Source organism: Ranitomeya variabilis, chromosome 2 (assembly GCF_051348905.1).
Source record: "Ranitomeya variabilis isolate aRanVar5 chromosome 2, aRanVar5.hap1, whole genome shotgun sequence".
Classification (NCBI taxonomy): Eukaryota; Metazoa; Chordata; class Amphibia; order Anura; family Dendrobatidae; genus Ranitomeya; species Ranitomeya variabilis.
Window position 1 is genome coordinate 890,201,206 of NC_135233.1, and position 23,959 is coordinate 890,225,164.

At 44.4% G+C, this 23,959-nt stretch overlaps 1 protein-coding gene across 9 annotated transcripts in view; it reads right to left on the reverse strand.

Moving 5' to 3' along the window:
• Positions 1–23,959, reverse strand: part of LOC143808128 (uncharacterized) — a 1,431,070-nt gene that overhangs the window by 101,391 nt on the left and 1,305,720 nt on the right. For 6 of the 9 annotated variants that reach the window (XR_013221890.1, XR_013221891.1, XR_013221884.1 and 3 more), the window contains one exon: positions 23,396–23,432. The exons of 1 other annotated variant lie outside the window; for it this stretch is intronic. The gene's annotated coding sequence lies outside the window, so the exon portion shown is untranslated. Of the gene's footprint in view, positions 1–23,395; positions 23,629–23,959 lie in introns of all 9 variants that reach the window. 2 more of the 9 variants (XR_013221888.1, XR_013221887.1) reach the window with 2 other exon arrangements.

Below are 23,959 nucleotides of genomic sequence, written 5' to 3' on the forward strand. Positions count from 1 at the left end.
GAAGATTCCTCTTAACAGGTAATTAGCACATACAACACCGTTCTTACTCCAGGCCAGAAGGGGGAGCTCGGGAGGAGGAGTTAGTTGCTAGGCAGTTGCTAGGCAGTTAGGAAGAGTTAGACAGTTGGTGCTAGACAGCAGACTGGAGCAGTCTGAGGCAGAAGGACGAGTGAGGGGGCGTACAGCCTGAAGTGCTGTAGCCCCTGGATAGCGATATACAGAAGGAAGAACAGCTATTAGTTAACGTGCCGGAGAGCGAAGCACTGGAGAGTGACAAGGGAAAATAGCTGGAAGAGGGCTATCTCCCTGATAGAGCGCAAACACAGGTAACCGGAAGACCGAGGTTGTGTCATACTCTAGGAGGCACAGCAGAAACCGGTAGGACTGCTAGACTGCACGTAACCTGTCCGCCCTAATGCCCAAAAGACACAGTGATACATAGAGCCCAGGTCATGATAGAGACCCTGTAAAAAGGCTTGAGTCACCTGTCATACGGGTTTGTGTCCCACTTCAATAAAGGACAGAGATAACTGAGAGGACCTTGCTAAGGAGCCATAGGCAGTAAGGAACTGCACCACAGAGCTAGAAGGATGGCTTTTAACTCCACCTGGTAAAGCTGAACTCTGAACTCGCTTCCAAGACGGCCGGACCCTGCCTGTATTTGTGATCTGGTGATCTGCACTGTGGCTGCCTGCTACCATCAGTAAACCAGGTAAAAAGACTGCACAACTGCATCCTTCGTTCTTTACTGCGCCACTCACCATCTCCACCTACACACCGGGAGCCCTGGGGACCTACTTCACCTGTGGGAAGTTATACCATCTGGCTGCCATAACATCACCCCAGAGGACCCCTTTAAGAAGTGTTGGACACCTCTCACCAAATATCACAGGTGGCGTCATGAACTTTCTTTATTTCAAAAACCCCTTTAAAGACCTTTCCTTTAACATGGGTGCCCAGGGCCACAGACCGGGTCACCACCACTGTGACACGTCCCTTTAACTACCGGACCCGGTACCGAGTACCCCACAGCCCTGGCGGGTGTTCCATATACATATTCAAAAGTCATCAGCAGTGGATGTCAAGTGTAACTTGAAAGTAATGGGTACTTACTTGCGGTATCGGAATGCTCAACACTAGCTGTGAGCCAATGGTACAAAATGTCACCACTCTTCTCTCCTTCTTATAGACTGCAGGTTGATTTAGACTTGTGGCTTGCATAAAATGGGGGCATAAACACCATGATGGCATCCTGTCGAAGGTGGCACAATGACACCACCGCATCAGTCCTCCCAGGGGCGTAATGATCATGATTGTAGAGGGTGTGATTGTGAGTGGTCCAGTGCAGGAGGGGGGCTCACCAACACCAGCGCCTATTTCAGCTGGATGTGCATCCTCGGACGCACATTCAATTGAAATGTTTTGCAGCACAGAGAACCACTGGCTCCCTGCAGCGCAATACATGCTGCCAACCAATCAGAGGCTAGCAGCTGACATCTGAGATGGCGCATGGCAGTGATGATGTGAGCCATCTGCACACCAACGTCAGCTCCCTGCTATTAAAGAGGATGCCCTGTTTCATTGGAGCAGGGAGAAGTTAAGAAATTGTTTTCATTTTTTCTAAATGTGTTGCAGAAGAGTGGCAGAATGGGGGGGGGGGGGGGCAATATTACTTTAATGGGCCCAGAATGTTGGATTTTATTACTGTAAGGGGCACAGGATGGAGAATTGTATTATAAGAAGGAGCCCAGGATGGGGGACATTATAGCAGGAAGAGGCCCAGGATGATGGACATTATACTAGGAAGGGGCCCAGAGTGGGGACATTATTACTAGAAGGGTCCCAGGATGGGGGAAATTATACCAGGAAGTGGCTCATTAAGGTAGTCATTATCGTTTCAAGGTGCCCAGGACGGTGGACATTAAAACACCAAGGGGACCAAGACGGGGAACACTATTTCAAGAAGAGGCCCAAGATTATTATAACAGTATAGTTAAGTAAAAAAGGCAGCACACTGCAGCGCTAAGACATGCAAACATGAAACATGAAAACTGAACTGCAATACTGCACTAGAAATATGAAAAATGAGAGCGTTTAGCGCATAAAAATGGCCAATTTTATGTGTACCTGATAGCCCCTTTACGGCATCTCTCGTATATCAGGTCCTACGCTTGCCTACCTCGCTGAGAATAAACATCTCCATGTGAATGGGTACCTGTGAAAACCTCTGCCTAGACTCATATTCTCTCTCTCTGTGGAGGGGTACTGGACCTGCTGCGATTAAAACACCTGGGCTAGGAGGCGGAGTGCTCAGTCAGAAGGCTAAATAATATATTTGAAAAAACTGACCGTCACATCCATACATAGACTAAGTGTGAACAGGTGCTGAACCTAGAGTAACCAACTCATATATAGTTAAGTAAAAAAGGCAGCACACTGCAGCGCTAAGACATGCAAACATGAAACATGAAAACTGAACTGCAATACTGCACTAGAAATATGAAAAATGAGAGCGTTTAGCGCATAAAAATGGCCAATTTTATGTGTACCTGATAGCCCCTTTATGGCATCTCTCGTATATCAGGTCCTACGCTTGCCTACCTCGCTGAGAATGAGTTGGTTACTCTGGGTTCAGCACCTGTTCACACTTAGTCTATGTATGGATGTGACGGTCAGTTTTTTCAAATATATTATAACAGTATGGCTGGGTTAATAACAGGAGAGAACCCCGAATGGGTGACATTGTTACAGGAGGTACTATTACAGAAAGAACCCACAATGGTGGACATTATTATAGGATGGGGACAGGGAAATTTTTACAGGATAGGGGTCAGGATAAGGAACATACATTATTATTTTATGGTAGCAAATGGCGGACATTATAACTGTATGGGGCCAATTTTGAGGAAGATATTACTGTATGGGAGCCATAATAGTGGACACTTTTACTCCACAATAGGGAACACTAATATGGATGCTCCGATTGTATAAATGCATAAAAGGCGGGTACTATTACTATGCTGGGAAGTATGGTTTACTGTTCTACTGTTTTATTGCCACTGGGGAGTGGGCATAACTGTTGTACTTGAGCAAAAAAGCTAAGACTACTACTATATGGCGGCACACATAGGAATTTTAGCTTTGGGGTCACAGCGAGGACATACACATTATTTTTTATGGGGGCCACAGAAGAAGTTCTACTGTGTGTGTGTGGGGAGGGGGGTCACAATGCTAAATATCACTACTGTAATATATTTTATTTTTTCAGCTACTGTTACTACAGAGCCTGGAGTGAATAAAAAGCAGGCATTGTTACTTTGAAGGGCACTAGGGCAGTACTATTGCACTTTTCTTCTTCATTTGGTTCAGTGTAGAAGTGGGGAAAAGAGTGGAGGATGCTGTAGAATTGATCAGTCATTTGTGCGTTGCTTTCGGTATACTATGGGTATGGAAAGTATTCAGACCCCTTTAAATTTTTCACTCTTTGATTCATTGCTGCCATTTGGTAAATTCAAAAAAGTTCATTTTTTCTCATTAATGTACACTCTGCACCACATCTTGATTGAAAAGTAGACATTTTTGAAAATTTATTAAAAAAGAAAAAACTAAATTTCTCATAGTCATAAGTATTCAGACCCTTTGCTCAGTATTGAGTAGAAGCACCCTTTTGAGCTAGTACAGCCATGAGTCTTCTTCGGAATGATGCAACAAATTTTTCACACCTGGATTTGGGGATCCGCTGATCCTCAGTCAAGAATGGTCACAGAGTTGTTCTGCAGCCACTCCTTTGTTATTTTAGCTGTGTGCTTAGGTTCATTGTCTTGTTGGAAGGTGAACCTTCTGCCAAGTCTGTGGTCCAGAGCACTCTGGAAGAGATTTTCATCCAGGATATCTCTGTACTTGGCTGCATTCATGTTTCCTTCAATGACAACCAGTCGTCCTGTCCCTGCAGCTGAAAAACACCCTCATAGAATGATGCTGCCACCACCATGTTTCACTGTTGGGATTGTATTGGGTAGGTGATGAACAGTGCCTGGTTTTCTCCACACATACAGCTTAGAATTATCACCAAAAAGGTCTGTCTTCATCTCATCAGACCAGAGAATCTTATTTCTTATAGTCTGGGAGTCCTTCATGTGTTTTTTAGCAAACTCTATAAGGGCTTTCTTATGTCTTGCACTGAGGAGAGGCTTCCGTCTGGCCACTCTGCCATAAAGGCCTGACTGGTGGAGGGCTGCAGTGGTAGTTGACTTTGTGGAACTTTCTCCCACCTCCCTACTGCATCTCTGGAGCTCAGCCACAGTGATCTTGGGGTTCTTCTTTACCTCTCTCACCAAGGCTCTTCTCCCACGGTTGCTCAGTTTGGCTTTACTGCCAGGTCTAGAAAGACTTCTGGTGGTCCCAAACTTCTTCCATTTAAGGATTATGGAGGCCACTATGCTCTTAGGAGCCTTGACTACTGCAGAAATTCTGTTGTAACCTTGGCCAGATTTGTGCCTTGCCACAATTATGTCTCTAAGCTTCTTGGCCAGTTCCTTTGACCTCATGATCCTTGACCTTGGTCTGACATGCACTGTGAGCTGTGAGGTCTTATATAGACAGGTGTGTGCCTTACCAAATCGAGTCCTATCAGTTTAATTAAACACAGTTGGCCTCAAATGAAGGAGTAGAACCATCTCACAAGGAAATAGACAGCATGTCACTTAAATATGAGAGTCTGAGCAAAGGGTCTAAATACTTAAGACCATGTGATATTTCATTTTTTCTTTTTTATTAAATTTGCAAAAATTTCTACATTTGTTTTTTCAGTTTTTTTCAGTCAAGATGGAGTGCAGAGTGTACATTAATGTGAAAAAAATGAACTTTTTGAATTTACCTGCAATGAAACAAAGAGAGAAAAATATAAAGGGTCTGAATACTTTCCGTACCCACTGTAGATGAGTCCTGGCTGGAAGAAGTCATAGAGGTCTGCACCGGATGAAGAAAGGCAAAAGTGAATGACTTCACTTAGACATATCGCTGGCAAGTCACTGGATTTACCTGTATTATATAAACTATATACAGAGCTCCTGTGTACTGTATCATGTCATCTACTTTTAGTGCTGTGTTTTTTTTATAATGTTTTGTTCAGTAACAAGATGGTGATTATACAGTACACAGACACTATGTGGTGATAATATATGGTCATGGTGTGGTGATATTTATCCCTTTTTTGCGGTTTATTATTGGTATATTAGGTTTGGCATAGCAGACTTATTCAGTAACAATATAGTGATATTTGTTATTCAGTAAATATATGACAAGTATTTTTTAGAAGTATTTATAAAATGATCATATTGCAGTGTTTTCTATGAGATTTATGTATTTTATCTGCAGGGTTTTTTTAAATGGTGAGGGCGAGCAAGAATATCTTAAAAGGATCTAGAAAGCCACAGGACCCATACATCTGACCAACAGAGGCCCACATCCAAATTTTGCACTGGGGCCTATCAAACTCTAGTAACACCACTGACTGCGCCTGAGCATGGACACACAGAGAACAATAAGACTTGGCTGGGCCTGTTGGGAGACCCGATGTAAGGCAAATGGGTACATATATGTATATAAATATATATATATATACAGTGGGTACGGAAAGTATTCAGACCTTGAAAAAGAGCTACGGTTCCCTCGAAACGCGTCGGTAATTGGCCCTTGTACATGTCCGTCTTCCACGGGCAGGTGACGTCACCGCCAACCACGCCCCCCGCACACCCCGCTACTACACGGTGGCGCCTTCGGCTGAGGCAAACTGCCGGTTTTTGCAGAGGGGAATCCAGGAGCCATTTTCGGTGCAAAGGGAGGACGCTCCCCTACTGTGGACTCAGCTCAGCTAGCTGCATCACCAGAGACTTCAGGCACATACAAGTAAGTGCCGCTCTAACAATTCCGGAACGTGCAGTGACTACAGGCACATAAGGTTGTGCATAGGCACATGTGTATTAGCGCGGAAGCCCCCTTTTTCACTTTCATTTTGGACATATGTTTGGGTAGATTTGCACATCCCATCTGCCAGGGTGCCAGCGGCTTACACATTATAGCGGAATAGGACAGCGCCAGTGTGATTTTGTTTTACAAAGTATTCAGACCCTGTTAGGGTTTGCGGAATGCACCGAATATATTTATTGATGTGATTGGTGCGTTCGCAACCTGGGATCCATCTTGCAGGAAATATCCTGCCGCTAAGTAAATGGCGGCACTATATGGCGGTATTAACCAGCTCTGTTAGCTTCACAGAGCGGCCGAGAAAGCAAAGCTCTGTGTCCTGTTAACTCTCACAGAGACACAGGCTAACTACCCAGAAGAGAGCAGTCAATGGTCATGCATGCACACAACACTCCTCGCCGGAGGTGCCAGCATTCTAGGGGCTTATTTCAGCCGGGTCCCTGAATACTCTCATACACAATCTCCTCGCCGGAGGTGCCAGCATTCTAGGGGCTTATTTCAGCCGGGTCCCTGAACACATTCATGCATATGACCACAGTGGCGCAAAGCATGTAACTTTAGAAGATACTAGCGCATGGCCATGCGGCCATGCGAGCCTTAAATAGCTGCAGCACGTACAGGACCTTAAGGAAGAGGACCAATGAGAGACTGCTACTGAGTTTGCGTACCTACAGGACCTTCCTAGAAAGACCAATAGACTTGGCTGCAGTACCTGAACATGTGACCCTCGATCTCCACTGAGAGATCTTACCCTGGGCATGCTCAGTGTGTGCAAAGCAGGACTTAGTCCTAGAAAAGGCTGTTCACCGTAGATCAGTGCAGGGCACAATAGCAGAGCCTGGAGAGGCAGCAAAAACCCTTTGCACTGAATCAGACTCAGTGAGATGCTGGGACCGACGTCTCCGCTGAGCAGGCTCCACTGCGGCCGAAGGAGAATGGGAGACCGCAGCAGAGACGGATCGAGATTCCCCCTGTGCAGCAGAGGAAACTCGACTCCTAACATTAACCCCCTCCTAGGGCCCCCCCTCCTTGAGCCTCGCTACGCTCAAAAGCTGCAATGAGCAGCGGAGCCCGAATGTGCTCTACAGGCTCCCAGGTTCTATCCTCTGGACCGTGACCCTTCCAATCCACCAGATAAAATTTCTTGCCACGTACCACCTTGCACCCCACGATAGCATTCACCTCAAACTCATCCGTGGAAGAACCCGATGTCCCAGCAGATGACTCAGAAAACCGGGACAAATGAACGGGCTTTAAGAGGGAAACGTGAAAGGTATCGGTGATACCAAGGCGTGGAGGAATAGCCAAACGGTAGACCACAGGATTAACCTGTTCCAGAACCTTGAACGGGCCAATGTAGCGAGGCGCAAACTTAGTGGACTCAACTCGCTGCCTGATGTTACGGGCGGAGAGCCACACTAAGGGCCCCTTCACACTGTGCAATCAAAGTCTGAACGAGCGTTCGATTTGTGACGTTTATCCGTCCTCGTTCCGAGGTTGCAAAGTGTGACATGGCGTTACGATTTGCGACGCAGCCCAGCATCGTACGATGTGAAAGAAAGAGCAGAACTTTCTTTCGTCGTAAATGTCTCGCTGTGGCGGTCGAAATCGTAGTATGTGACGGCGGTCATACGAGCTCGTAATGCGACTACGTGGGTTGGGCTTCCGCATACCTGTCTCCTGATTGGGCGTGACGTTTTAGCACGCCCATGCTGGTAATACGTCACGCTCGGAGTCGTAGGACTATGGCGGTGTGAAGGGTAGCGTACGATTGCGACGCGTGACGTTCACATCGCAACTACGTCAGAAAAAGCGTTAACATCGTAGAGTGTGACCGCTGGCTACGAGCTCGTACTGCGATGTCGAATATGACGCAAATGCGTCGTAATCGTAGCAGAATCGACCAGTGTGAAGGGGCCCTAAGTTGCCAGGAGCAAAGGTCGGAGCGGGGCGCCGGTGTGTATCAACCGAGACCCTCATTCTCTCCTTGGAGGCCCGGATGGCATCCTGTGTGCGGTCCCAGATGTCACGTGCCTTCACCGCCCAGTCTGCCACCCTAGAATCGGTGGATGACACGGGCATGGGCACAGGGACACGTGGATGTTGGCTGTAATTAAGGAGAAAAGGAGTCTGACCAGTGGAATCGGCTATTGTTCAAGGCAAATTCCGCCCAAGGTAGCAAAGATGCCCAGTCATCCTGCCTAGCAGAGACAAAATGTCACAAGTATGTCACCAGAGTCTGATTGGTTCTCTCTACCAACCCATTCGTCTCGGGATGATATGCAGAGGAGAGATTCAGCTCTATGCTGAGTAAACGGCAGAGCTCTCTCCCAAACCGAGTCGCAAACTGGGGACCCCTGTCGCTGATAACTTTATCAGGCATTCCATGTAAGCGGAAAATATGTTTAATGAACAACGCCGCCAAGGCCCGTGCAGAAGGTAACTGTGGTAGCGGCACCAAATGCACCATTTTCAAGAAATGACCGGTGATGACCCAAATGATGGTACAGCCGCGAGACTTGGGCAAACCCACCACAAAGTCCATCCCGACCATCTCCCAGGGTCTGTCTGCCACCGGCATGGGGTAAAGTAACCCAGCAGGCCGTTGCCATGAAGACCGATTCTGGGCGCAGGAGACACACGCCCGAATATAGTCCCCGACGTCACGGGCCATATGCGGCCACCAGTATGTCCTCGCCAAAAGCTCAGATGTCCTCTTGGTTCCAAAATGTCCACCCACTCTGGACGAGTGAGCCCAAGAGAGAATCTCCGGTCGCAAATTCGCTGGCACGAAAGTCTTGCCCGGGGGCACGGACTCTAGCAAAACCAGAGCCACAGTTCTCAGGCTCTCAGAGGGGACAATAAGCCGAGGCTCCTCATCCTCCTCCTCAGATGACACTACGGAGCGGGAGAGAGCGTTGGCACGAATGTTCTTCTCCCCAGAGAGAAAATGGAGAGTAAAATGGAACCGGGAGAAGAACAGGGACCATCTGGCCTGGCAAGAATACAGCCGCTGGGCCGTCTGTATGTACACCAAGTTTTTGTGGTCGGTGAATACTTGGAAGGGAAAGTGAGCTCCCTCCAAGAGGTGTCTCCACTCAGAAAAAGCTAACTTCATTGCTAGCAACTCCCTGTCCCCGATGGAATAATTCCTCTCCGCTGGTGTGAAGCTCTTGGAGAAGAAGAAGCAAGGATGCTTCCGACCTTGAGCATCCTTTTGGAAAAGGACTGCTCCAGCACCAACGGATGAGGCATCCACCTCCATTATAAATGGCTTATCTACATCGGGGCGATGTAGAATAGGAGCGCTAGCGAAGTGTGACTTAATCGAAAGGAATGCCTTAGAGACATCCTCCGACCACAACTTGGGATTTGCTCCCTTCTTGGTGAGGGCAACCAAGGGAGCTACCAAAGTTGAAAAGTGTGGAATGAACTGGCAATAGTAATTGATGAACCCCATAAAGCGCTGCACCGCTTTAAGAGAATGGGGTTCCTGCCAGTCCATCACAGCCTGTAGTTTGGCAGGATCCATAGCCAAACCCTGGGCAGAGATGATATAACCAAGGAATGGCAAGGACTCCTGCTCAAACACACACTTCTCCAACTTGGCGTAGAGGGAGTTTGCCCGTAAGAGGTCGAAGACTTTGCGAACATCTCTCCGGTGGGAGTCAATATCTGGAGAGTAGATGAGAATATCATCCAGATAGACTACGACCGAGGTGGTGAGCATCTCCCGGAAGATGTCGTTCACAAAGTATTGGAAAACGGCTGGGGATTACAGAGCCCGAAGGGCATCACCAGATATTCATAGTGCCCATCCCTGGTGTAAAAAACCGTCTTCCACTCGTCCCCCTCACGGATGAGAATCAGGTTATAAGCACCCCGCAAATCTAATTTAGTAAATACCCTTGCTTCCCGTAGCCTATCAAAGAGCTCAGATATCAGGGGTAGTGGGTACTTGTTTTTAACGGTGATGGCATTAAGACCCCTGTATTCAATGCATGGACGTAATTCTCCACTCTTCTTCTGCACGAAGAAGAACCCAGCCCCTGCAGGTGACACTGACTTCCTAATAAAACCTCTTGCCAGATTCTCTTGGATATACTGAGACATTGCCTCCGTCTCCGGGAGAGATAACAGATAGACTCGACCCCGGGGAGGCTCAGCACCAGGCAAGAGATCGATAGGACAGTTATAGGGGCGGTGAGGCGGAAGGGTCTCCGCAGCCCTTTTGGAGAACACGGCCGCATAAGGCCAATAGTGCTTGGGGAGAGAGGAAAGATCTGCGGGTACCTCAGTTGTAGCAACCTGAACCCACTCCCTCTGACATCTACCCTCACAGGATTTACTCCATCCCAAAATTTTCCCTGAGGACCACTCTATATGAGGAGAATGAAAATGAAGCCAGGGTATCCCCAACAGGACCTCATCAACTCCCTCAGGAAGGACCAAAAGAGAAATAATCTCCTGATGTGATGGAGATACAGAAAGAGTGAAAGGGATGGTTTGGTGTGTAATTTGTGAAGGTAGTGTCGACCCATTTACCACTCGAATGGTTATTGGCTTGGCGAGCATCACCAGGGGTATTGCGTGTCGCTGAGCAAAAGCGGATGACATAAAATTACCCTCCGCCCCAGAGTCCACGCAAAGCTCTACCATAAAAGTGGATGGGCCTATGGTAATTGTCCCCTTGAAGGACAATTTTGAGGTAAACGTCGCTGTGTCTAATGTACCTCCTCCAACTGCCACTAGACGCTGACGTTTCCTCGACCGCTGCGGACACATGGAGGCAAGATGTTTGGACTGCCGGCAAACATGACAGACCTTAAGGGCACGAGCAGCCTGGGACTTAGACCCCGCTCACGACCCCTCTATGGCCTCATGTGACTCGGGCGCCTGGACCGGAGATTCCAAAGGTCTGGCGAAAGTGGGAGCCAGCCGAAACCTCTGCTTACACTGGGCTCGCTCCAACGCTCGCTCGTGAAAACGAAGGTCTATGCGAGTTGATATAGATATGAGCTCCTCCAGTGTAGCGGGAATCTCCCTAGTGGCCAAAGCGTCCTTCACATGGTCAGCCAGCCCCCTCCAAAATACTGGGATGAGGGTTTTATCTGACCACTCCAACTCAGACGCTAAAGTCTGGAAGAGAATGGTAAATTGGCTGACCATGGTTGAACCCTGAGTCAATGCCAGCAGTTGGAGCGCCGTATCATGGGTGACTTGAGGTCCTACGAAGACCTGCTTCAGAGTGCCCAGAAACCGACGAACACTCTGCACCACATGATCGTTGCGTTCCCACAGCGGCATAACCCACTCCAAAGCTCTGTCTGACAGGAGAATTACAAATCCAACCTTTGCCCGCTCTGTGGGAAAACGTGAAGCCAGGAGCTCGAGATGTATACCGCACTGGCTCACGAATCCCCTACAGGACTTACTGTCCCCAGAGAATTTTTCGGGCAACGGAAGGTGGGATAAGGTCGGAACAGAGGTGGCAGTGGGTAAAGCTGCTGCAGCCATGCTAGCCTGAACAGCAATTGCGGTAACATCCACCGCCGAGGTTGCACACTCGAGAGATGCCAACCGGCCCTCCAGCAGCTGGATGTACCCCTGCAATCGTTGTTCGTCTGCCAGTACTTAGCCAGATCCTGGCGCTAGTATACTGTTAGGGTTTGCGGAATGCACCGAATATATTTATTGATGTGATTGGTGCGTTCGCAACCCGGGATCCACCGTGCAGGAAATATCCTGCTGCTAAGTAAATAGCGGCACTATATGGTGGTATTAACCAGCTCTGTTAGCTTCACAGAGCGGCCGAGAAAGCAAAGCTCTGTGTCCTGTTAACTCTCACAGAGACACAGGCTAACTCCCCAGAAGAGAGCAGTCAGTGGTCATGCATGCACACAACACTCCTCGCCGGAGGTGCCAGCATTCTAGGGGCTTATTTCAGCCGGGTCTCTGAATACTCTCATACACAATCTCCTCGCCGGAGGTGCCAGCATTCTAGGGGCTTATTTCAGCCGGGTCCCTGAACACATTCACGCATATGACCACAGTGGCGCAAAGCATGTAACTTTAGAAGATACTAGCGCATGGCCGTGCGAGCCTTAAATAGCTGCAGCACGTACAGGACCTTAAGGAAGAGGACCAATGAGAGACTGCTACTGAGTCTGCGTACCTACAGGACCTTCCTAGAAAGACCAATAGATTTGGCTGCAGTACCTGAACATGTGACCCTCGATCTCCACTGAGAGATCTTACCCTGGGCATGCTCAGTGTGTGCAAAGCAGGACTTAGTCTTAGAAAAGCCTGTTCGCCGTAGATCAGTGCAGGGTACAATAGCAGAGCCTGGAGAGGCAGCAAAAACCCTTTGCACTGAATCAGACTCAGTGAGATGCTGGGACCAACGTCTCCGCTGAGCAGGCTCCACTGTGGCCGAAGGAGAATGGGAGACCGCAGCAGAGACGGATCGAGATTCCCCCTGTGCAGCAGAGGAAACTCGACTCCTAACAGACCCCTTTACATTTTTCACTCTTTGTTTCATTGCAGCCATTTGGTAAATTCAAAAAAAGTTTATTTTTTTAACATTAATGTACACTCTGCACCCCATCTTGACTGAAGAAAACAGAAATATAGATTTTTTTGCCAATTTATTAAAAAAGAAAAAACTAAATATCACATGGTCATAAGTATTCAGACCCTTTGCTCAGACACTCATATTTAAGTCACATGCTGTCCATTTCCTTGTGATCCTCCTTGAGATGGTTCTACTCTTTCATTGGACTTCAGCTGTGTTTAATTAAACTGATAGTACTTTATTTGGAAAGGCACACATCGATCTATATAAGACCTCACAGCTCACAGTGCATGTCAGACCAAATGAGACTCATGAGGTCAAAGGAACTGGCCAAGGAGATCAGAGACATAATTGTGGCAAGGCACAGATCTGGCCAAGGTTACAAAAGAATTTCTGCAGTACTCAAGGTTCCTAAGAGCACAGTGACCTCCATAATCCTTAACTGGAAGAAGTTTGGGACCACCAGAAGTCTTCCTAGACCAGGCCGTCCAGCCAAACTGATCAATCGTGGGAGAAGAGCCTTGGTAAGAGAGACACAAGAGAATCCCAAGGTCACTGTGGCTGAGCTCCAGAGTTGCAGTAGGGAGATTGGAGAAAGTTCCACAAAGTCAACTATGGGGGACAGGACGACTGGTTATCATTGATGGAAACATGAATGCGGCCAAGTCTAGAGATATCCTGGATGAAAACATCTTCCAGAGTGCTCTGGACCTCAAACTTGGCCGAAGGTTCACCTTCCAACACGACAATGACCCTAAGCACACAGCTAAAATAACAAAGGAGTGGCTTCAGAACAACTCTGTGACCATTCTTGACTGAGGATCAGAGGATCCCCAAATTCAGGTGTGAAAAACTTGTTGCATCATTCCCAAGAAGACTCATGGCTGTACTAGCTCAAAAGGGTGCTTCTACTCAATACTGAGCAAATGGTCTGAATACTTATGACCATGTGATATTTCAGTTTTTCTTTTTTAATAAATTTGCAAAAATTTCTACATTTGTTTTTTTCAGTCAAGATGGGGTGCAGAGTGTACATTAATCAGAAAAAAATGAACTTTTTTGAATTTACCAAATGGCTGCAATGAAACAAAGAGTTACAAATTTAAAGCGGTCTGAATACTTTCCGTACCCACTGTATATAGCATTTTTTTCTTTTTCTCTGTTGCATTATTACTTTTGACAGGTACTCAATGGGCATTATTATTGTTTTAGGGAGGGGCACTCACAGGGCATTTTTGCTAAGGAAACGTCAGGGCAACATTACTTTTTGGGGGACTCAGTCAGCTTTATTACTTTTTAGTGGTCACTCGGAACATTGTTAATTAACAGGGTGCTCTAAGAGATGCCCTCCTAAAAGAGCAGTATATTGGGGGGCATCTGTTAAGGGACTATTTAAGAGACATAACTTTTTAAGGGAACATTGTTGGGCCTGTTTTATATTTTAAGAGGGCATTGAAGGGGCATTACTATGGTACAATGAGGCATACATGATTATAGTAGTCTTTTTAGGGCATACACAATACTTAGTATGAAGGGGGCATTTTTATTGCTGAGAGGGCACAATGGTGGCATCATTACTTGGTGAGAAGCCTCAGGGTGAATAAAGAAAAAAACGGAAGAAGGAAAAATGGATGGAGCTGACCCCACTGTGAAGTAACCGATGTCCAGGATTGAGATATACGTGGAGGAGGGTGCTTCTGCTGGTGAGGCACAGCCATGAAGAGGAGGAGGAAGGAAGGAATACGGCACAACCATCCAACTTTAAAATCCAGTTTATTCACAAGCCATTAAAACAAGGATCCAAGAAGTGAAGGTTTATACAGTTTCTTTGGGTCTTTGTTTTTAATGGCTTGTGAATAAATTGGATTTTAACATTGGATGTTTGTGCCGGATTTCTTCTTTCCTCCTCCTCTGCAGGATGGATAGTTTGAAAAGATTTAGTATAGGAGGGTATGGTGCTGGACATGTGAAAAGTAAAAATTGCCTGTGTTGCAAGCTCTGAAAGAAGGTTTGTTGGTGGTCTGGGCTAGATAGAAAAGACAACACCTCCAAGTCACTATATGATTCTGCACTGTAATCTCTAATATGGTTGCGGAATTGGTATCTTCCATGGTTACTATACGGTCGTAATACTAGCCTTGGTCTTGTTGTATAGCAATTTAATTCAGTAACTGTATGGTAATCTGCTGAGGTCCCCACTATACCAACTCTGTGCTACTTAGGATGTGTGCTCACTCAGATGTATTTTGTACTTCCCTCCCTACCTCAAGCTCAAATCCTAGCTCCACCTGTGGTCCACTGTATTCTGGTTAAAAGTACCGTATTTTGTCTTTTTTGGGCTAAGTTGTATAGTGAACCTGTCATTATTATAATATGTGCTCATGGTACATTATTTCTAGTCATTGGCAGAGCTAAATACCCTGATAATTAAATGATTAATATTTTTTTTTCTTTTATGGTAATGACAAACATTTGTGAAAGTCCCCGCATGTATAATTTGTTATGACTTTTTTAGGATGCCTGATCCACGTGCATTTACAAACTTTAGTCCGAATTGAAGGGCAGAGAAGATAACAAGATTAGGAGAGTGTGACATTAATTATTGACATAGTGACAGAGGGAGGAAGAGGACAGGAGATGATAGGCATATTCCCTGACAAATTCATGATGACGAATCTGTAGACACGGCACTGAGAGAAAGAGATGTGGTAGGTCTGGATCAATAGTATCTGAAAAGATATCACAGCAAATTAAAGAAAGACAAAGGGGAAGTATTTCCCTTCTAATGAGATCATAGGGCAGGGGAAAAAGGTTAGCCTTTAATCTCAATGCACAAATGCACATAATGAAAAGATAACTTCAGTTACTGGGAAACAGAAGGAAATCATTTGTACCACCAATACACTGCTTTTCATATGAGAAGAGGTACTAAGACAGTGAACTGCCAAGCTAGTTAATGGTAGTTTTCACATGGCTATTATATTCTCTACTAGATTACACTTGTACTCAGGAGTCAACATAAAAATGTTGGTCTCACTATAAACCTCTTCTTCGACCTTCTTTCATTTATTGGCAGATGTCAATGAGACTGGTGCCATGGTCACAGCCAAAGATAAGAGTTATCGATTGGGTATATAATGCACTAAGCATTTGTTTCACAAATGCAATTGTTTTTTTCAACCTTATTCTAATTTGCCAACCTTAAAGGGGTTTTCTAGTTTTAGAAAACCTCTGTCCACCGTCTACAGTTTATTTAAAAAAAAACAAAGTTTGATTTAGGCATCATCTCAGGGTCCTGCTCTGAATTTCCACCACTGCTCCTGGTGTCTGTTATTGTCTGCAGCACTTTCGTCACTGCACCCACATACTCAGATCAACAGCTCCACGCAAGTTGACGGCATGAACCGCTCAAAGCCACTGAGCTCACTGATTTACTGCACTGCTGTCCACATGATTTCAGAGCTGCAGACAATAACAAACACCAAAAGCAGCTTAAGAGACTTAGAGTTGGACCTGGTGACAGTGACTAAGACCCAATTTGTTTTTTAAAAAAACAAACTGGAGCAAAAACTTGAAAACCTCTTTAATATTAGCTGGAACATGCATGTCTATTTTTTGGACCTTTATAGTAGAGTATGTGGCCAGGTAACATTCAAATGAATAGGTGGCCCAAACAACGGGTGTTTACCATGCTGTCATCTGTGTGACAGCTTGAGAAACACTGGCAGCTCTGAACGGCGGTAAGTACGTCACCACCGGTCAGAGCGCTGCAGTTTCCATGCTGTCATACAGATGAGACTATGTGAGAGCCAGCAGCTAAGATGGTGGTAAAAACTTTACCACCATTCACAAGCATTGGCTGAGGAAAGTACTACTCTCATTATTCTACATCTGAGCTTGTTCATAGCAGTGAGAGCAGGTGTACGATGATGGGAGTATTCATCATCTGGCGCATGTGCAATAAATAAATAAATACATTCTTTTTTTTTAAAAAAAAGACATTCAGTACACTCTATTTTTGACAACCAATGCAGGCAAATAATAAAAAAAAACCCAGAGTGGGGTACCCCCATTTTTGATAACCAGCCAAGCTAAAACTGACAGCTGGGGCTGGTGTTCTTAGACTGGGAAGGGGACATGAATATTGGCCCTCCCTAGCTTAAAAATAGCAGCCCGCAGCCACCCCAGAAAAGGCGCATCTATTATTTGCGCCAATTCTGGTGCTTTCCCAGGCTCTTCCCACTTCACCTATTACCCCACTTACCCTTATGGTGTGGCAAGTTTTGTAATAGGTGTTTGGGGGAGGAGCCTGGAAAGCTGTTTTATAGCCGCTGTCGTCAAGCCCAAGACTTAGCAATGGAGAGGCATATTGTGGCACTTTGCCCGGTTCTTCCCTATTGCCCTGCAGTGGTGGCAAGTGAGGTAATATTTGTGGGGTTGATATCAGTTTCATAATGTCAGCTAACATCAAGCCCACTGGTTACTAATGGTGAGGTGTCTATAAGATGCCCCCATTACTAACTGAATAGTAAGATTTTTTCATTTATATTTTTATTTATTAAGAAGTACAGTAGAATACACACCCAAGGTAACCTTAGTTCACAGCATCCAGGTGTACCAGCAGTTGGAAACCTTAAACCTTAAAACCTCCAATAACTTTAAAATGTACCTCAAAGTTTCCCATGAGGTTTCCGGGCCTCGCAGGTGTAGGGAGACCCGCTGCCTGTGAACTCTCGTACCTGAGTTCATAAGCATCATGTCTCATGGTAGCTGGAGTGCCGGACTGATGAATGCCGGAGATCAGAGTGCCTGACTCGCGGCCGTTCATCAGTCTGGCACTGGCACTTGCAAAGGAAGAGAAGTAGCTGCTGTGAACTCAGGTGACTTTACTGTACTTGTCAATAACTAAAAAAATAAATGAAGAAAACGGCATGGAGTCCCTCATTATTTTCATAACCAACTGAGGGAAAGCCCATGTCTGAGGGCTAATGTTAATATTCTGGGAATGGGCCAATAGCCATAAAGTTTGCCAGTCTATTAAAATCAGTTCACAACTGTTTGCTTAGCCTTTACTGGTTATTATAGAGGAGACAACCCCAAAAAATTATGTGGGGTCCCAACCATAATCACTAACCAGCAATGGCTATACAGACAGCCGTGGGCTGATATTAATAGCTTAGAAAAGGGCCATGGATATTATCCCCCTCCCATACTTATAACATCAGCTCTCAGCTCCAATTATGATGCATAGGCTCACTCTCCCCATTTGCTCTGATACAGTGGCATGTGGGGTAATAGTTGAGGGGTTGATGTCAGCTTTGTAATGTCAGCTGACATCAAGCCTACAGGTTAATAATGAAGAGGTGTCTATAAGACGCTCCCATTACTAACCCCATAGTAAGAATGTAGTAAAGACACAGCAAGAATAAAGTCCTTTATTTGAAATAAAACTCCCCACCCTCTTTTATGCATTTATTACTGTAAAATAAATTAATAAACCACCATATTCCTCATGTGTCTGACGAGAAGATAATCCATATCTGTTCCACGCAGAAGTCCAGCTCTGCTACGTCTGTGTGGTTTGTTGAGCGCTGGCATGATGTGACCACTCAACAAGCCAGCAAAAATACACTAAGACAGGACCGTGATTACTTGCCTGCAGTGTTTAGCGCTGATGTGAGAAAGGTCACCAGAGTTCATGCCTGATGACCTCCAGTCACCTCACTGACGTCACCGCTCGGTGAGTGAGAAAGTTCTCAGGCAGCGAGCAGTGATGTCCGTGAGGTAACAGAGGTTCATTAACTTTGAACTTCGGTGACCTTTATCACTGCAGGTGCATAATCACACTCCTGTTTCAGTGAGTTCCGGCTGGCGTGGAGAGCGGTCGCATCACTGAAGTGACCGCTCTCCAAATCATCCGGATCATCGTGGGACAAGGCCATTCATGGATTATTGGCAGTGAGGAGTATGGTGTTTTATTATTTTGTCTTTTACAGGGGGACATGTAATTTTTATTTTTTGTGAATAAATGGGTAGAAGAGGGTGGAGAGTTTTTATTTAAAATAAAGTAGTCTGTGTCATTCTTTCAATTAAAAGACTTTATTCTTGCTGTGTCTTTTTTACAATATGATTATGGAATTACTAATAGGGTGTTTTATAGATGCCTCTCCATTACTAGCCCTTGGGCTTGATGTCAGCAGCAATAAAACAGCTGACATCAACCCCAAACACCTATTACCCCACTTGCCACCATACCAGGGCAAATGGGGTAATAGGTGAAGTGGAAAGTGGGAAAATGGTGTGGGGACCCCTCTATTTTTGATAACCAGCCAATATAGAGCTGACAGCTTGTGGTTGCAGCCCGCAGCTGTCTGTTTTGCCTGCACTGGTTACCAAGAATAGAAAAGACCACAAGTCATTAATTTATTTATTGTACAGGTGCCATTAGTTGAATATGCTCATTAGTCTGACCTGTTCTTGCTGCTATCAGCAAGAGCAGATGTAGGATAATGAGAGTAGTACACTCATCAGCTGATGCCTGTGACCAATGCAAACCTTTTACCGCTGATCAGAGCTACTGGCTCACATGCTGTCATCTGACAGTGTGGCAACCGCAGTGCTCTGACCGGTGCTAACAGACTTACCACCGATCAGAGCCACCAATGTTTCTTGCTCTGTTACACAGATGACAGCGTGAGAAACAGTTAATATTCCGGCTGTCAAATCCAAACAGTAACATGGACTTCCTGGAGAAGTCCGTGCATGGATACTAGGTGCTCTGTGTGGACCCCGAGCTTTACTGTTCGGGTTCGCCCATCACTACATCAGATAAAATTATTTCATATGTGAAGTTTGAAATTTAAAGCATAACTAAATAGCATGAAGTCAATATTTATAGCTATAACTTAATGACTCTATAATTAGGAATGATCTCATAATCATTGCAACAAGGAAGATTACATTTCCGGTTTCTTTTACCTGGTGCCACCATCAGAATGGGGGCACTGTTAATGAAGCCTTTATTTGTTGAATACACAAAGAGGAGGATATGAGGGAGACAGTATAGAAAAGTGAAAAAAGAGAAAAGTGTGAAGGGACAGGATGGGGGGAATCATGTGAGGGGACAGCTTTGGGGATAAAAGTGTGAGTGGACAGTATGGAGGTGAAAAGTATAAAGAGAGAGTATGGGGGAAATGAGATGGAACGGTATGTTGAAAAGGTGAAGTGTAAAGAAACATAATGGGGGAAAAAGTGTGAGCGGGCAGTGTGGAGAAAAAGTGTGAGTGAACAGTATGAGATTATATGAGGGGACAGAATGGAGGGATATGTGAGGAGATAGTATTGGATGGAGTGTGAGGAGACAGTATGCAGGGAAAGAGTGAAGGGACAGTATGTGAGGGAGAAGTGTAAGGAGACAGTATTTGGGAAAAATGTGAGGAGACAATATGGGGGAAAGTGTAAGGGTACAATATGAGTGGAGAAAAGTATTAGGGGACAGAATGGAGGATGAAAGTGTGAGGAGAGAATATGGGTTTATAGTCTGAGGGGACAATATGAAAGATGTGTGAAGGGACAGTATGGCGATAATCTGAGACAAAAGTATGGGACTGAGTGTGAGGGGACAGTATAAGGGGAAGTGTGAGGGGACAGAATGTGAGGGGATATGTGACAAGACAGTATTGGGGAGAAATGTGTGATGGGTGGGGAAAAGTGTAAAGGGAAAGCATGGAGGAAAAAAGCGTGAAAGGACATTATGGGGTGAAAAGTGTGAGGGGACAGTATGGGGGAAAGATTAAAGGGGCACTTTATAGAGGCTGAGTAGTGTAAGGGACAATGTGGAGAAGGGACAGTATGAGGGCACAGCAAGGAGGGGACAGCATACAAGGGGAGAGTGTGAAGAGTTGGCACAAAATAGAGACTGGGCAATATAGGAAAGACACAGTGTGAGAGGACAGTGTGAAGAGTAGCCTAGTATGGGAAGGGGACAGTGCAGAGGCAATATTTTATGGGAAAAGACAATGTGGAGGTCATGTACCATGAGATAGATAGTGTGAGTGTCATATTTTTTTATGTAGGGAGCACTGCAAGGTGGTAATTATTTTCTCCTGGAGCACAGCATAAGGCAAATAGTTGTTTTCAGGAGCATAATAATGATTAATAATGACACTGTTATTTTTGAAGGCGTTGGTTTGGATGTGAAGCAGAAAGCTGGAGAAGTCAGAATTCTGCAGAGATGAGCTGTGGATGTTCAAAGTCAGCATGACATCTGGCCAGATGGAAATTTAAAGAAGTAATTACTTGAATCAGAAATGTCACCTATAGGGTACCATGGTGTCAATTTTTATTTGTGATACTGACTGTCTCATTTGTATTGTACAGTGCTGGCTGTTAACAACAACTCCTAGTATCTCCGTACCATTGTTTAGAACATACTGGAAGTTATAGTTTCATTTAATAATTGCATATGGGGCTGACTTGACACTGCAATTGATTGCTGTACTAAGCTTGATGATGTATGCATGTCCTAATTGTGGTTGTGATGATATATTGATGGTAGCTTTGGTGCTGTATTTATGTACTGATAGTGGTTCTGGTGAGGTATTCCTGTACTGATGGTGGTTCTGGTGATGGATTTGTGTACTGATGGTGGTTGTGGTGACGTATTCCTGTACTAATGGTAGTTCTTGTTATATATCTCTGTATTCATGATGGTTTCGGTGATGTATTCATGTACTGATGGTGCTTCTGATGATGTATGTATGTACTGTAATTCGTTCTAATCCTGTACACATGTAGCAATCCGTAACTTGCCAGATAATTTGATACATGGCTATGTTAATAAATTGTTGTGTTGCCTGAAAAGCTAAGATTATTATATCTATATTTATAATATAATAATAATCTTTATTTTTATATAGCGCTATCATATTCCGCAGCACTTTACAGTTTGCACACATTGTCATTTCAGTAATGAAGCAGGGGCTTTAGTTTTTCACTAAACTTTGAGAGAATTTGGAAGAGCAGCCAGTTGACACATATGAGCAGTCACTTGACTACTTACACCTCCTAAGCTATGTATAGGAGCGGGTGCCAAACTGAATTTTTGCCCTAGGTGCAGGAAATCCTGGATTTGCCTCTGTATTAAGCAGTTATTGATCATATATTGTCATAATGCAAAAATGGCTCAAAGATAAAAATTCACTTTAAATAAATCACGTACTGAAAAGTTACAGGAACAACCTTTACAACATGTTTTATGTTCTTGTTTCACATGACAGAACCATAGTTAGAATAGCCTTTCTATGAAATAATGAAATTATCTGCATGTAGTTAGAATAGTATAACAAAAACAAACATTTTCAATGTACTTGCTCTCACACAAAAGGCATAAAACACAACTTAGAAATTCTTGCTGCTGTGAGGTGAGTTTCCCATACTTGCCTGTCTGGTTCATTTGCAAATCACTTCTGTCAAGCGCTGTTGCTACGTACAGTGCAGCCACTAGGGACAGGGCAGCGGTGATTAAAAAGACACTGGGCTTGAGTGCCTCCCAGCGTAGTTGACAGTAAGTGATGGCTTACCAGCAAATTGCACTCTATTCAAATGACCTATTCCCTTTCACCTGTGCAAGGTATTGGATAATGTTTAGATGGCACCCTGGTGTGTTGTCTGTTATGTGTGTGGTCCATTCTATTTTCCTGACTATTCCCTTGTTTAACCACTGGATGCCCTTTTTTTTTTTTCTTTTTTTTTAGACATACACTCCATATAACAGCCCATCAGATGTGAACAGTGCAGGTGGATAACAGACTTTAGTTTTTTGCAAACCTCAGGATATTTCGCTACCGTTATGAGACGTTTGTAACAATGGGCTTTTGTCAACACCTAATTATGGCATTTTCATGAAAAATACACTGGATGCCCTTTTACTTTACCTCTGACCTTCTATACTGTAACAATTTAATGCTTTCATTATCTACATAGTTGCCACTGATTGGTATCTTGTATCCGTCTATCTGTTCGTATTCTAGATTATATAGTTTTATCCCTCAGCTCTTGGACTCTGGAAAGTGGAGTGGATGCTTTATATCTACTTTATATAGCATCAAGTTTGACTACAATAAGTTGTGTTCCTGGTGGGGGTGGGAGACAATACCTACCATCTAGGCATAGATAAACCATTGTGGTCAATTTCATAGGAAGCCAATTAACTTCTCAACATTTGAAGAGTGAGAGGAAATTGGTGAAAATTTGCACAAAAATGGGAGGAACATGCAAAGTCCTTTCAGATATAGTGCTAACCACAAAGCCACAGTGCTGCTCATATTATTAATACGTTGATAGAATGGTGGGCCATGGTAGCATGGTCATAATCGGTGCTTCAACAAAAAAATATTACTTTATCATTGGGTTCATTAGTTTATTACTTTGGTGTGAATAATGATGATGTGTAGCTCAATGGAGGAAAAATATGGGAATGTGACTTGTCTTAAATAGTAATAATAATAAAGAATATTATAACAATTATCAAGTCAGTGTGTTTCTATAGTGACATTGATCAAATCAAGGAAAGCAACGCATGTCTGCCATAGAGTAATATAAGCAGGTGTAAAGAAAGACAATAGGATGGTAGCAAGTAATTTAACTAGTTGTAAGAACTTAAAGAATGATATCATCTTAGCAAGAAGCCTAAAGAAACTTAGGAGTTGATTTTAAATTAGGAAAACTGCAAATTATTCTGTCTAAACTCAAACCAAACTGCTTGGCCTTGTTTAAAAACTGCATATTAAGGTACAATAGACATTCACGAGTACAAGATTGTGACTATATACTGACCCATTATCCAGCGGGGGCTCATTACTGTACACAGTCCCTACAATGGGAGACAAAAAAAAAAAGGAGCTATTGATTTTAAACATCCGACTATAAAAAAAAACCTTAAAAAAATAGGTAACACAAAAGAATTCATACATTGTACTTTACATTTGCCAGCCCAGTCATAAAGTAAGAGCATTCCTTCTGAAGACACTAATCTTTCCTAATAAGCATCCACCAGGAATGGGATCCCACTGTGAAGAAATGGAAATCTTAAGTTCTTCATGCTACTGGCCCCATGGAGTTCAATTCAAGCTCTGTTTAATCTATAAAAATCAATATTGAGTATGTGTGCTATAGGATCATTCCATCTAAAAGTATCTAGTCGGAAATATGGGACAGATACAATAGAGCAGCCAAGCACATGTAATTTAGCCAACAAATCTACTGCACTCCAACATTGATTTTTGCAGTTTGCAAGTGACTGAGCAGGAGAAAAAAAGATCTTATTTAAAAAAATAATACTTGGGGCAAACTATATCCTACATCCTGCTTTCCAGATATTTAATGTTACATGGTTGATAA